Raw genomic sequence first — 16,190 nt, 5'->3', positions numbered from 1 at the left:
AAATAAATAACTCAGAAAAGGAGAGAGAGAGAGAGACAGTACAGAAGGTAGTACATAGCCAGCCAGGATTCAATCCATGGCATCCAACATGAGCTCCTCAAGGAGTGATCCCTGAATGTAGAACCAGTAACTAGCCCTAAACACCTGGGTATGGCCCCAAAACAACAACAACAACAACAACAAAATAGTAAGATAGGCCAGAGTGATAGTATAGCTAGTAGGCGTTTGCATTGCATAAGGCCTACCCAGGGCCTACCCCAGAACTGCCTGAAGTAATTCCTTAGTGCAAAGCCAAGAGTAACCTCAGAGCACTTCCAGGTGTGGCCCCCAGATTCCTCAGAAATAATAAAGAAAATAAAATAAATAATTCAGAAAGTTCTGTGTGAGCTGAGGACCAGGATGAACTTGGCCATGGTCTCTGTGAAAAGGAATTCACTTACTGGTCCTCTAAAGAGATCTCTTGAGAAAATAGTGAAAGAGAAAGCCTCCGTTTCCCCCAACCTACTGGTGCTTACGGCTCCATTTTAGCTGACTTATATAATTCATACATTTCTGCAAACTCTGCGGCTGGGTAACTTATACTGTTCCATGATCAACTCTGTCCCAGTTTTTTGTTTTGTTTTGTTTTGGTTTTTCTCCCAGTTCTTAGACTCACAGGAGACCCAGTGGTAACATGCAAATACAAATACCTGGACAGATGGTCAAATTAAGAGCCCAAAAGGCCCTAAATCAAGAGACAGCCCCCCCCCCCCCGCCAAAAAAAAGGGCCTGGAGAGATAGCACAGTGGCATTTGCCTTGCAAGCAGCCGATCCAGGACCAAAGGTGGTTGGTTCGAATCCCGGTATCCCATATGGTCCTCCGTGCCAGCCAGGAGCTATTTCTGAGCAGACAGCCAGGAGTAACCCCTGAGCACTGCCGGGTGTGACCCAAAAACCAAAAACCAAAAAAAAAAAAAAAAAAAAAAAGAGAGACAGACAGCCACATATCCTAAGTGGAAATACAAATACATACAAAGTATTTGTCTTATCTGAGCAGAACAAATTTGCCAATCTGTTCCCTTAAGCCAAATATAGCTCACATTTTTGGGAAGAACCTGGTGACTAGATAAGAAACACAAAGAAGCCAGTTTTCATTAAAAAGTACCTACAAAGACTCCTTCAGTCCCATACTAAGTTCCTCCTTGGCTGGGAGTTCCTTTCTCTTCTATCTTCCAATAAGCTTTTCTTTTCTTTCTTTTTCTTTCTTTCTTTCTTTCTTTCTTTCTTTCTTTCTTTCTTTCTTTCTTTCTTTCTTTCTTTCTTTTTCTTTCTATTTTTTCTTTCTTTTTTTTTCTTTCTTTTTTTTTTTTCTTTCTCTTTCTTTCTCTTCTTTTTTCTTTTTTTTTCTTTCATTTTTTTTTTTTTTCTTTTTCTTTCTTTCTTTCTTTTTCTTTCTTTCTTTCTTTCTTTCTTTCTTTCTTTCTTTCTCTTCTTTCTTTCTTTCTTTCTTTCTTTCTTTTTTCTTTCTTTCTTTCTTTCTTTCTTTCTTTCTTTCTTTCTTTTTTCTTCTTTTTCTTTCTTTCTTTCTTTCTTTCTTTCTTTCTTTCTTTCTTTCTTTCTTTCTTTCTTTCTTTCTTTCTTTCTTTCTTTCTTTCTTTCTTTCTTTCTTTCTTTCTTTCTTTCTTTTTCTTTTTTTCTTTTTTTGAATTTTAGTTTATGGGTCACACCCAGAGGCACTCCAAGGTTACTCCTGGCTCTGTGTTCAGAAATTGCTCCTGGCAGGCTCATGGGACCATATGAGATGCCAGGATTTGAACCACCATCTGTCCTGAATGGGCTGTATGCAAGGCAAACACCCTACCGCTATGCTATCTCTCAGGCCCCCTAAACTTTTCTATATTTTAGCTCTCAGCCTTTTGTGTGTCTGTGAAGCAAAATGGGTTTTATATGGAAACTTACTTAGAAAGATTTGAGGGGAGAGAACGAGGAAGTATGTGTTCAAGAGAGACTGCAGGCTTCTCCAGAGTGGAAAAGGCAAAAGCAAAGATCCTCCCCATCCAGCCACCCAGCCAGCAGGGATTGCAGGGTATAGAGCCAGGAATAAGCCTTGAACATCCCTTGGTGTGGCCCCAAACAAAAACAAACAAAAGAAACAGCTGTGTGGCAAGCAAGATAAAAACCAACTAGGATTAGACCACAGGGACAGTACAGAGGTGAGGGTGATTGCCATGCAGGCACCTGACCTGGGTTGGATTCCCACTATATCTTAGGGTTCCCTGAACATGACCAGGAATGATCCCCTGAGCACAGGGCCACTCATCAACACTCAACATTGCTGGGTATGGCCCCAAAAGCCAAAAAGAAAAAGAAGAAAAGTTAGCTAGGATTATCTTCATCTAATCAGCTTTGGAGGGTCAAGGAAGGCTGCAGCACATACTTTGGGTGGAAGTTTGAGGCCCAGGACTGCCTGGGTCTCTACCACCGGAAGCAACCCCCACATTTCAACAGGCTACAAGTCAACCACAAAACCCCAAACTAGACATTTACTTTCAGTAGACAAACAAGCTTATTTTCCCCCCCTTTGTTTTTGGATCACACCCAATAGTGCTCAGGGCTTACTCCTGGCTCTGTGCTCAGGGATCCCTTCTGGCAAGTTTGGAGGTCCATATAGGGTGCTGGATCAAACCAGGGTTGACTATGCCCTATCAACACAGGGGCCAGAGCAGTATTACAGTGGGTAGAGCACTTGCCTTGCTCACAGTTGACCCGGATTTAATTGCTAACATTTTAGATAGGTGTGGTCCAAAACCCAAACCAAACCAAAAATCCCACCCTGCCCACTATACTATCACTATCACTTTTTGAAAAGCAGGGGAGGGGGAAACCTAGCAGTTCTCAGGGACTAAGTCAGTTCAGTGCTCAAGGGTCACTCCCAGTGCTCAAAAGGAGGATGACCCTGAGACCAGTCCTCTTGTAGGCAAGTCTGTACTCAGCCCATTGGGCTTTTCTCAAGGTCTTGCAGAGAGGGAGGAGCAGCCATGTGCAATGACTACTCACATTTGACTATGACCACACTGAGGATCAGGAGCAGCACTAGCCCAGCTGAAATGCTGCTTCCAAAGTAGATGACTGTCCGTGGGGTGGTGCTGGTGTCTAGTGGCTCATTGGTTTCTTTGGCCCCTCGCTGTGGAAACACCAAGAGAACCAGGGTCAGGAGGACAGAGGGCAGTATAGCCACTCCAGACAGGACTTAGAAACTGCAAACCATTCCACAAGGGACCCACTTGGTCATTGGAGTCCATGAGAGGTCCATGAGAGGTGCTGAATGAGGCCCTCTCAGTAAACGTGTGCCTCACCCCAACAAGACAGGGCTGTGGAGAGAAAGCCTGTGCATTTTGGGGAGGCCCAAGGGGGTCAATTTTAGGTCTTCCAATGAGACAATGATTTTCTGAAGAATAATATGTCAATTTTAGAACTGGAACAATACTACAGCAGGGTGGGTGTTTGCCTTACATGTACTGAATCTGGTTCAAATTCCAGCATCCCATATGGTCCCCAAAGCATCACCAAGGATTGATTTCTAAGCATCACCAGGTATGACCCAACAACGAAAAAAATTCTTTTTTAATTTTCAGTTCAGAGCCAGCATTTTGGGTTCTGGATCCTAATCCCAGTGCTGTCACTGTCATGTAGGATTACTGCAAAAAAGAAGTAAAGGGTTGGAGTGATAATGTTGGAGTTGTGACATGGGGAAGGCACTTGCCTTGCACACAGCAAACCCAGATTCTATCCTTGGCATTCCTTATGGTCCCCCTGAACACCATATAGTGTATCCCTAAATGGTGTTTCTCTAAGTGTAGAGACAGAAATGACCCCTGAGAACTGCTATGTGTGGCCCAAAAACCAGAAATAAAATAATATAAAATTAAATTTAAAAAAGAAGTAAAAAAAAAAAAAGAAATGAGACAGGACTGGAAAGATAGCACAAGTGGTAGGACATTTGCATTTCATGCTACTGAGCCAGGATGGACCCGGGTTTGAGTTCCAAATGGTCCTCGAGCCTGCCAGGAGTGATTTCTGAGCACAGAGGCAAGAGTAGCTCCTGAGTGCCACTGGGTGTGACCCAAAAACCACCACAAAAAAAAAAAGAAAAAAGAAAGAAAAAGAAAAAGTGATAGCTCCAGGGGTGATTATAGCAGTACTGCTTGGTCCTCCAGCAGAAACAGAATGTGGCCCAAATACAAACCCAGAAAAACAAAGTGACAGAGTAAATCCAATGCTGGTGTCTGTTCCTTGCCTCGCAGGAGCTGCTTTGGCTACTGTTGGAATTCCTGTGGCCTTTAATAATTGCCCATCATGGGTCAGAGCAATAGCACAGGGGGTAGGGCATTTGTCTTGCACACGGCTGACCCGGGTTCAATCCCTAGCATCCCATATGGTTCCCCACGTGACTAGACGTTTGCCTTGCACGAGGCCAACCCTGGATAGACTTCGGTTTGATTCCTGACATCCCATCTGGTTCTCTGAGCCTGCCAGGAGCAACTTCTATTTTTTGGGGGGGGAGGGGAGAGATCACACCCTGCAGCTCTCAGGGGTTACTCCTGCTTCTGTGCTCAAAAATTGCTCCTGGCAGGCTCGGGGAACCATATGGGATGCTAGAATTCGAACTACCGTCCTTCTGCATGCAAGACAAACGCCCACCTCCAAGCTATCTCTCCAGCCCCCAGGAGCAACTTCTGAGCACAGAGCCAGGAGTAACCCCTAAGTGCCACCAGGTGTGAACCAAAAACAAACAAACAAAAACACAAAAGACCCCTGCCAATCTTCCAATGAGACTGATTTCATCTTCCAATGAGACACAGCAATTCCTATTTCTCCAATTCCAGCACTGTTTTCCCTTTGAAACAGCTACGGAATGCTCCCTAAAGGGAAATATCCTGAACAGAGAGTGAACAATGTCCATTCTAGAAACTTCCACTGTACAGGGTCCCAGGCATATGGGGCACTGCCCAAGAGGTGAGCTGAGGACAAAGGGTGCCTCTAGAGCTGGAGGTGGGCTGAGTGAGGTCTCCAACACCTACGCTGGTTTCACAGAAGTCTCTTTCTGGAGCCCCCACCCCCGCCCCAGATGCTAGGTGGGCCAATGGCGGGTCACTGAAATATTGCTCCACTCACAGCCAGCTGTACCAAGTCTTGGTTTGCACTCTGCAGGTTGGGGCTTAATATACGAGTCATTTCAGACCAAGGAAAGCTAGGGTTTGCTTGTAGGGAGCTGGTGGGAGGGAGGAGGTGAGAAACATGGCTCAGAAGGATCAGCACCAATGCTCAGGGTTCCTCTTGGTCTCGGCACTCGCATCCACCCTCACCATGGTCCCCCACAAACATCTGAGGTATGGGGGAATCTGGGACACCTCCAGAGGAAAAGGCAGGCAGAAAGAGCCTCTGGCCAGCACACATACCAGCTCACAGCTACTTACCAACCCGTTCTTGTCACGAGGTTGTCCCAAGGTCTCTGTACCTGCCTCTGAGAGGAATCAGATCCAATGGAACAGTTAGGCATCGATGTTTACTCTAAACTCTTCATAGTGATCCGCTCAAGCACCCGCACCTCTCACCCAGGAAGGAGCACATTGGCTTCCTGGTGGAACAGACCCACCCCAGCATGTTCTCTGGGAAGTGACGCGCCCTCCCACACCCCTGAGCATTCAGGATTACTGAGGATGCTCCAAGGAACCCCAGAGCCCCGCAGCACCCAGTGTGTTTCACCAAAACCATCAGCAGTCTGGCCCACCTCATGTGTTCAAAATACCCAGGGGCAGTGGAGAGACAGCAAAGGGGGTACAGCACTTGCCATGTATATAACTAACCAGGAGTAAGTCCTGAGCCCGACTAGGAGGAATCTCTAAGCATCACCAGGAGTACCCCCCAAACAAAAACAAAACCAGAAAACAACTTCCTTACCTCTCATCCCAGAATCTAGTGATGGCCCAACTTTACCCTCAGTTCACACTGACCTGGGCTGGGCCCCTTGGTGCTGAGCACCCACGGAAAATTGTCTGTGAAGTGGCTACTCATTGCCATGGCAGGGACGACCTCAGCTACCATCAGAAACCAGAGAGAGAGTGAGGCTCCCCAAACTTTTTTGTGCTCCTGTCCCCCATATGCACACACCTGTAAACCTGCATGTGCCTATACCTGCACATACACACACACACATGTGTATACACCCACACATGCCTTTGTATGCATGCAGCTGCGCACACACAAGCCTACAAACTCATGTATACCTCCCTTTGCCATTACACATGTATACCTGTATATTCACATATATACCCAGGCATATATGTACATACAAACACCTCTGCCACACCCACACATATTCTTGCATACACACACCTACCTGCCCACACACACACAACTGCCCACTTGTCCACATACATGCCTGCACTCACGCCCATGTATAGACCCCCAGGCATGCCTTGCAGACCTACACATACCTGTGCACATGCACAACTACATGTATACACCTGCAGGCCTACACACATCTGCACATATACAGCTGCTTGCACTCACACAAGCCCACACATGCCTGCCCACTCCCTCGCAAGCAGCACACCCATTTGTACATATGCTCACACATGCATGCATGCTGCACACAAAGATGTCCACACACACACACATGCACAAAAACACTCTCAGGCATTCTAGTCACTAGAGGAAAATGGGAAGCAGCAGCTGTATGGAAACCTCCTGCTGACCCAGTTTTTCTCCCTGACTCCCAGACATCCCCAGGAGTCTCCGTGCCCTTGACCCCAATGGCCTCTGCCCTACTGAAGACCCCGCTGGTGAGGAAGTGGCATCGACGTGGTCTTATTGGTGGGCCCTGCTTACCGTTAGGCCTGGGGGTACCTCCCAGGTCTCTCACGGAAGAATCAGAGGCACTGTGGGGGGCACACACCTGGTGTGACGGTCAGCTTCAGGATGACCTTCTTGTCATTCATGGGTCCTGGGAACTGGATGCGGCAACAGTAGGTGCCGCTGTCATTGAGCCATGTGCCCTGGATGGTCAGGGACACATCTCCTTGGCAGAGCTGGCCCTTTAGCTGGTACCTGCTGTGGGCTTTCTGCTGCACGCTTCTGCTGTTGGTTTTCAGCAGCAGCCTTTGGCATTTGCTCAGGGGACAGGCGCCCCTGCCCCAGCATAGAGGCACCAGGGGCGTGGGTGGCTCGGGAGGGGAGTATTCACAGGGCAGGTGGACATCCCACCCCAGCTCCACCTTGTATTCCCTTTCTACGGCAGAGCTTGAACAGAGAGGCAGAGAACACTGGTGGGGGCCCCGCACAAGGAAGGGGCCAAGAATGGGATAGATGAGCTCTCACCAGGCCCTGACTTCTGGCTAGGAAGGCATGGGAGCATCAGAGACCTGGTGAAACTGCCTACAAGATGGGTGGCAGAGCTCTGGAGAGCTCAGAGCAGGGCTGGTGCCTGCCAACAGGCATTTCTTTTGTTGTTTTGGTTCTGGGCCACAACCAGGAATGCTCAGGGGTTATTCCTGACTCTGCACTCAGGAATCCCTCCTGGAAAGACTCAGGGGACTCTCTGGAATGCTGGAAATTGAACTCAGGTCAGTTGCACTTAAGGCAAGTGCCTTTTGTGGGTTTTTTTTTTTTTTGTTATTGTTGTTGTTCTTGGGCTTGGAGACCACACTCAGTGGCAGTCAGGGGTTACTCCTTGATCTTTGCTCAGGATTCACTCCTGGAACTTGGGGGCCATTTATTTTTGTTTGTTTGTTTGTTTTTTATTTTTGGGGGGGTGGCACACCTGGTGACGCTCAGGAGTTATTCCTGGCTATATGCTCAGAAATCACTCCTAGCAGGAATGGGAGACCATATGGGACGCTGGGGGATCTAACTGCAGTCCATCTTGGGTCAGCTGCTTACAAGGCAAATGCCCTACCGCTGCACAACTGCTCCGGCCCCTTGGGGAACCATTTGGAATGCCGGGGATTGAACCTAGGTCAGCTGCATGCAAGGCAAATGCCTTATCTGCTGTGCTATAGCTCCAAACCCTCCTTTCTTTTTATTTATTTTTTTTTTTCAGTTTTTGGGCCACACTGGGCAGTGCTCAGGGATTACTCTGGGCTCTATGCTCAAAAATTGCTCTTGGCAGGCTCAGGAAAACCATATGGAATCAAATTTGGGTTGGCCCTGAGTTGGCCACATGCAAGACAAATGCTCTACTTGCTGTGCTATCACTCCAACTCTCACCTTTCTTTATTGTTTAAAAATAATCAACATAAAGTTGGGAATGAGCCTCAGAGATACAGATCATGTTAGTGCCTCCAATTCTGTCCCTCAGCACCAGACGGAGGAAAAGACCAAAGAAAACAAGAAGAATCAGAGACCGGAGAGAGAAACCAAGTTTCAGTACATGATATGTATGCAGGAGGCCTGGGTTCAGCCCTGACATCGTATGGCCCCCTGAGCACCAACAGGGAGCACAGAGTCAGGAGTAGCCCCTAATCACCCATCCCCAGATGTAGCCCCAAAACCAAAACCGAAAAACAAGCAAACACCAGGGCCCTCTGAGCTTCCCTCTCCCACCCACCGACTGTGCGTGAAGGTGGTCTGTGTTCCCCAAACACCTACAAGTCTCTTCTACAGGCATCCCATATGGTCCCCCAAACCCACAAAAAGTGATCCTTAAGCATAGAGTTAAGGGTGAAGACCTGAGCATGACTGGGTGTGGCCCCAAAATAAATACAAACCAGAAAAGTGCTTTGTGGGGGCTGAGCACATGCAGGAGTCCTGGGTTCAGTCCCTGGCACCATAGGGTTCTCTGTGCCTTTTGGGGATGTGGCTCTGAGGTACAGTACATCTTATAGGCAAGAGACCTGGACTTGGCTCCAGTACAACAAATATTAATAGTAATAATAATAAAGGTTTCACAGGGCCAGACAAAGGCTTTGCTTCCATCAGTCTCAGGGTCCATGCCCAGCACCATGGGATCTCTCAAGTACCCTCAAAGTTACCCCATTTTTTGTGGCCTTTAGGCTTCCAGTGTTTACTCCTGGCTTTTCACTTAGAGATCACTCCTAGCAGGCTCGGGGGAACCATATGGTTAGGACATGTGCATAGCAAATGCTCTGTCTTCTGTCTGCCCTAAATGACCCAATTAAATTTTTTTTTTTTAGTTTTTAGGTCACACCCAGCAGTGCTCAGGGGTTACTCCTAGCTCTACACTCCGAAATCGCTCCTGGCAGGCTCAAGGGACCATATGGGATGCTAGCATGGCCCTTCTGCATGAGAGGCAAATGCCTTACCTCCATGCTATCTCTCTGGCCCCCAATTAAAATTTTTAAAAAATGAAAAAATAAGAATTGTAGGTGCTTTCTAACTTTGTGTGTCTGGGCAAAATTTTATTTATTTTTGGGGCTGAGGCCACACCCAGTTGTGTTCAGGACTTACTCCTGGCTCTACACTAGGGATCACTCCTGGCAACTTTGGTTGAGTGGACCAAATGGGATGTAAGGCAAGAGTTCTACCCACTGTACTACAGTTCTGGCCTCTGTTTCCTGTTTTTAAGCAGTATTGATAATTCTCTAGAAACCTGTACACTTGAGGAGAGGCATAAATATTGCCCAGTCAATGATCTCTTGACTCACATGTATAAGTTCCCTGCTCCCCCAAACAATCATGCAGTTTGTTTCCATTTACACATGCTGGGTGACTGCATTTTCCTATTTCTTACTCTGAGTAACTTATGACTGGGACATCTCTTTTTGATTTCTGCTATTGTGTCCTCTTTCTGCTTTTATTTGTCCTCTTTCCCTAGTAAATAGCAGTGATTCACAGCCCCAGGGTCACGGCTTCGGCCTCAACTGATCAGAGGCTGCATATAGAATAATAAGCCGGCCTGCACTCTGTTGGGCTTGGGATATAAAGATGTTGGATATGAAGAAATAAACAAGTTTAGTAGAGAGATGATAGTCAGGGGGGAGGTGCAAATAAAGATCTGAGGGTTCTTAATGGAAATTGCCAGCCAGAATACAGTCTTTTATCTGTCACCCCTCCAGAGGAAGACAATCTTCTGAGATTTTACCTTAGCTTCCTCTTTCCTCACACATTACCTTATAATATATACAACCACCCTGATAGATAGCACAGTGGTAGGGCGTTTGCCTTGCACGCGGCCAACCTGCTGGTGTGGCCCCCAAAACAACAACAATAAAGTACCACCCCCCTTAAGCTTAGATAGGAATTATGTCTGTCTTGTTGGTATTTTGGGTTTTGTTGTTGTGGTTAGGTCACGCCCAACAGCACTCAGGGGTTACTCTTGGCTCTGCGTTCAGAAATCACTCCTAGCCGAGAAATAGCATGAAGGTAGGGTGTGTACCTTGCATGCAGAAGGATGGTGGTTCGAATATCAACATCCCATATGGTCCCCTGAGCACTGCCAGATAAGACCCCAAAACAAAAACAAACAAGAAAGAAAGTAGAAAAACAAGATAAGACATGAAGAAAGGCCTTCTGGACCAAGTTGATGAACTTCAAGTGCTTTCTAAATAGCAGAGGGATCTGGGGAGATAATACAGTGGAGAGGGTGCTTGCACTGAACATGGTCAACTCGTGATCTTCAGTATCCCATATGGTCCCATGTGCCTGCCAGGAGCGATTTCTGAGAGTGGAGCCAGGAGTAACCCCTGAAGGCTGCCAGGTGTGACCCAAAAACAAAAACAAAAAAAACAAAATCCAAACCAAACCAAACAACAACAAAAACAAAAGAAATTACTCCTGGCAGGCTCAGGAGACCATATGGGATGCTGGGAATCAAACCTGAATCTTCATATGCATCTTTGGGGTTTTTTTTTTTTGGGGGGGGGGGGGTCACACGTGCTAAGGGCTCCTCCTGGTTCTGAACTCAAGGTTCACACCTGGGAGGGCTTGGGGAAATCATATGATGTGCTGGGGGATGGAAATTGGGTTAGCTGCATGCAAGGCCAGCTCTAGCCCTCGATACAAGGCTTGAGCTTGTGGCCCATCCAACATCCCTGGGTTTCTCAGCCCCACCCTAACCGCTGCAGCTTCTAAAGAGGTAACAATGCCACCTAGTGGCAAAGCCATAGCACTGCAACTCCAAATCAGCAACCAAGTATGCGTCTAAATGCCAAATGCAGAACACTAAGCTGCAAGACTCCCTGGAAAGGATACTCGTCACCTTGGTACTTAACTTACCCTCTTGGTAGCTAACTTACCAAGACACCAGAAATCGTACAAAGTGCTTTGTAGCATGAATGAAAACAATGTTTAAGAATGAAAACAGGGGCCGGAGAGATAGCATGGAGGTAAGGCGTTTGCCTTTCATGCAGGAGGTCATCGGTTCGAATCCCGGCGCCCCATATGGTCCCCTGTGCCTGCCAGGAGCAATTTCTGAGCCTGGAGCCAGGAATAACCCCTGAGCACTGCCAGGTGTGACCCAAAAACCAAAAAAAAAAAAAAAAAAAAAAGAATGAAAACAGGACCAGAGAGTTAGCACAGCGGCATTTGCCTTGCAAGCAGCCGTCCCAGGACCAAAGGTGGTTGGTTCGAATCCCAGCGTCCCATATGGTCCCCCGTGCCTGCCAGGAGCTATTTCTGAGCAGACAGCCAGGAGTAACTTTACCCCTGAACGCCGCCGAGTGTGGCCCAAAAACCAAAAATAAGAAAATGAAAACAGTCCTTGTTGATTTTTTTGCTATGGTTCACACACTCCACAGGTTTAGCTGTTTTTCCACAACCCATGAGACTCTTCTATTTTGTTTAGTATTTGTTTGCTTTTGTTTTTTTAAATTTTATTTTATTATTTGATTATTGGGCCACACCTGGCAGCGCTCAGGGATTACTCATGGCTCTGCACTCAGAAATTGCTCCTGGCAGGTTGGGAGAATCAACTGAGTGGGATCCACCCTGGGTTAGCCATGTGCAAAGCAGATGCACTACCCCCTACTGCTGTGATATCGCTCCAGCCTCCTCTTTTTTCTGTTTTTTAGGGTCATAGGCAACAGTGCTCAAGGATCACTCGTGGTGGAGATCAGGAAATTTTAGGCAGTGCCAGGGAGCTAACTGGACATGAGCAAGACCAACATCTTACCCCCTTTTAAAAAAATATTGGGGTCACACAGCGATGTTCAGGTGTCACTCCTGGCTCTGCGCTCAGAAATCGCTCCTGGAAGGCTCAGGGGACCATATGGGATACCAAAATTCAAACCCTGGTCTGTCCCAGGTCGGCTGCATGCAAGGCAAATGCCCTATGGCTGTGCTATCTCTCCGGCCCCAACATCTTACTCCTTATACCATCTCTCCTAACTCACAAACTAAACTTTTCTTCTTCTCCCAACCCAACACTTTCATTTACAAATAATGCTGTTTTTGGAATGCTGTAATTTATGTGCAAGGATTTATAAAGCAGTCAAAAACTGACTTTATAAGGCTCAATGTTGAGACGTTTTTGGACCACACCCAGCGATGCTCAGGACTTACTCCTAGCTATGCACTTAGGGATCACTCCTTGGCAGGTTTGGGGGTCTTTATCAGGGACCAAACCTAGGTCAACCATGTGTAAGGCAATTACCCTAGCTACATTATTATCACTCTAGCCAGACTATGATTTAAAATTTTTTAAAAGGGGGGCAGAGGAACAACTCCCCAAATTGTTTAATGGGCTGAACACAGGTTTTGGATACAGGCATCCCAGACTAGAGTCCCAGCACCACAGGGTCCCCTGAGCATTGCTGGAAGTGATCCCTGAGGACTACAGGATGTGGCTGTGGCCTGGAATTTGGATGGCAGGCCTAAGAATATGAATTTAAGCCCCAGCACTGGCTTACATGCTCTGGGCTGTCTGAGATGGTCTCCAGCCTGGAGGCACTTTCACTGGGTCACGTGGGGGAATTTCATGGGGGTATCTGGTGATCCTGGGTGTGAGGCCTTAGAGGAAAAGCCTGAGCCCCAGCCCTGTGAGTCCCACCCATTACCTCTTATCCCCTTTCTGAACTCTTAATTATTCATTTTTGCTTTGGGGTCACACCTGGCAGTGTTCAGTCAGACTACTCTTGGTTCAGAACCAGGAATCACTACTGGTGGGACTCAGGGAGCCATCTGGAATATAGGCAACTGAATCTGGGTCAGCCATGTCAAAGGCCTGCACCCTCCCTGCTGTACTATGTCCTATTTCTAACTTTTTTTTAGTTCTGTTTGCAGTGCTAGGGCTCAAACTTGGTTCTCCACCCCCATGGAGAATTTGGGGAACCATGTGGTACTGGAGACTGAACCCAGGGCTCTTGCTTTGTATATGTTCAGCCCTTGGAAAAAAGCACAAAGCACTTTTATTGTTGTTTTGGTTTTGGTTTTGGGGCCACACCCAGCAGCATTCAGGGTTTAACTCCTTGCTCTTCACTCAGAAATCATTCCTGGCAGGCTCGAGGGACCATATAGGATGCTGGGAATCGAACCCAGGTTCGTTCCAGGTCAGCAGCGTGCAAGGCAAACTAGGGTACCCTACTGCTGTTCTATCATTCTGGTCCCTCACAAAGCACTTTTTTGTGTTTTGGTTTTTTGAGGGGTCATACCCGGAGACACTCAGGGGTTACTCCTGGCTCTGCGCTCAGAAATTGCTCCTGGCAGGCTTAGGGGACTACATGTGATGCCGGGATTTGAACCACCGTTTGTCCTGATATGGTCGCATGCAAGGCAAATGCCCTACCATTCATTGTACTATCGCTCTGACCCCTCAGAAAGCACTTAAAAAAATTTTTTTTTGTTTAAGCCATACTTGGCAGTGCTCAGAACTTAATCCTACACTCCTGGCCAAGTTCAGGGGACCATGTGTGGTGCAGGGATTTTGTGAATGGTAAGTGCCCAACCTACTGTACTATTATTCTTTTTCTCAGGGGCACACCCAGTAGCGCTGGGGGTTACTACTGGTTTATGCTCAGAAATTGCTTCTGGCAGTCACTGGGACAATATGGGATATCAGGATTCGAACCATCATCCTTCTGCATGCAAGACAAATGCCCTACCTCCATGCTATCTCTCCAGCCCCACCACAAAGCAATCTTAACTGTAATCTGGAAGATGTAATTTAAGATCACTTTGCCTAATCTTTTACCTTTAATATCAGAAAATTTCAAGGCTAATGGGAATAAAGAACCTAACAATCTTATAAAGTAAACAAGAGGATGTTGACTCAAAACACTAGAGGATTTGACAACCTATGGATTTATTGGGTGGGTGGAGGAACTCAGGGGTTATTCCTGACTCTGTGCTCAGGAACTGTTCCTGGCAGACTCAAGGAATCATAGGGGATACAGGGGGTTGAACCTGGGTCAGACGTGTACAAGGCAAATGCACTCCCCGATGTACTACTGCTCTGGTTCCAAATTTTTTCTGTTTTTTTTTTTGGGGGGGGGTTGTTTTATTTTACTTTGGGGCCACAGCCGGCGGCATTCCGGGGTTACCCTAACTCTGTACTCAGAAATTACCCACTGTGCTATTGCTCCAGCTCCTGAGGGGTGGATATTTTGGCCATACCCAGCTACACTGCTCTGGGCTTACTTGGTTACAGGCTATAGAGGACCTAGGGAGGAGATGATGAGCAGTCTAGAGAGCCAGTCATAGCTCAGGGGTTTGTTTTTGTTTTGTTTGGTTTGGTTTGGTTTGGTTTGGTTTGGGGGGCCACACCCAGTGATGCTCAGGGGTTACTCCTGGCTAATCGCTCCTGGCTTGGGGAACCATATGGGACGCTGGGCGATTGAACTGCAGTCGGTCCATCCTAGGATAGGGCGGGCAAGGCAGCCACCTTACGGCTTGTGCCACCATCACACCCAGCGGTGCTCAGGGATTACTCCTGGCTCTGCACTCAGAAATCGTTCCTAGCAGGCACAAGGGACCAATTGGGATGCCAGGATTCAAAACACATCCTGGATTGGCTGCGTAAAAGGCAAAAGCCCTACCGTTGTGCTATATCTCCAGCCCAAGGTCCTAGCTCAAGAACACTTCACCCTCCCACACTTTACACACATCCCCATCAGGCTCTGCTGTAGCAACTCTGACTTCAGCTTAAAAGAAACATTTCTTCACAGACATTTAACTACAAAGTAAATGACAGAGGTCAAAGGACTCACTCTCAAGGTAACTCAACTAGAGAGTGATAGATCTCACTGTCCAGTCCAGGAGAAAGGGTATGCAATGAGATCAGGGAAATAGGCCAGGGCACATGCAGCACATGGTAGCTACTAGAATCCCACATTCAGTCCCAGCTCAGCATGGTGTCTGAACTATGGGCATGACATGGAGATGGGGTGTGGAATATTCACAGAAGCAATCGAAGGATTCTTAAAGAAATTGTTTTAGGGGCTGAAGAGAAACTGGGTTCGATCCCTAGCATCCCATTTGGTCCCCTGATCCCTACCAGGTGATACCTGAGCTCAGAATCAGGAGCAACCCCTGAGCATAACTGAGTGTGGCCCAAAGACAAAAGTTTAAAGAAAAAAATTATCTAAAACTCTGCAGGGTACCTCTCCTTTCCTATGGTTTTTGTTTGTTTTTGTTTGTTTTGTTTGTTTTTGGTTTTTGGGTCATACCTGGTGATGCTCAGGGGTTACTCCTGGCTATGCGCTCAGAAAACGCTCCTGACTTAGGGGACCATATAGGATGCCAGGGATCAAACTCAGGCCTGTCCTGGCTCAGCCATTTGCAAGGCACACACTCTAAGGTGTTATTGCTCTGGCCCTCCTATGTTATTTTTTAAGACACTGAGTGAGGGCTGTAAAAATGTTATTGTGGGTAGGGCATTCATTTTGCACAAGGCTGAACCAGAATTGATCCTTGGCAATCCTATCTGGTTTCCCCAGTACTGCCAGGAGTAAACCCTGAGCATTACCAGATGTGGCCTAAAACTAGGAACAAACGAACAATAAAACACTAAGTAAAAGACATTTAAAAGTTTACATTTATTCAGCGTGATGGCCTTTACTGACCATTCCTCAAGCAAATAATAAATCTACTTCTCTGGGATAAAAGCAGGCTCTTACTGAAGCCTTCTTGCACATTTCCCTGCCATTCCCAACACAGGGCACAGGAATGCAGGCCTCTGGACAGCAAACTCTGCTTTCCCAGGGGCTCGCCCATCACAGTGTGCTCGTCTGCTTGTGCTGACCAGTGTGACACCGCTG

This window comes from Suncus etruscus, chromosome 6 (genome assembly GCF_024139225.1).
Source record: "Suncus etruscus isolate mSunEtr1 chromosome 6, mSunEtr1.pri.cur, whole genome shotgun sequence".
NCBI lineage: Eukaryota > Metazoa > Chordata > Mammalia > Eulipotyphla > Soricidae > Suncus > Suncus etruscus.
The sequence above is the reverse complement of the archived record's forward strand: the minus strand, read 5'-3'. Positions refer to the sequence as shown.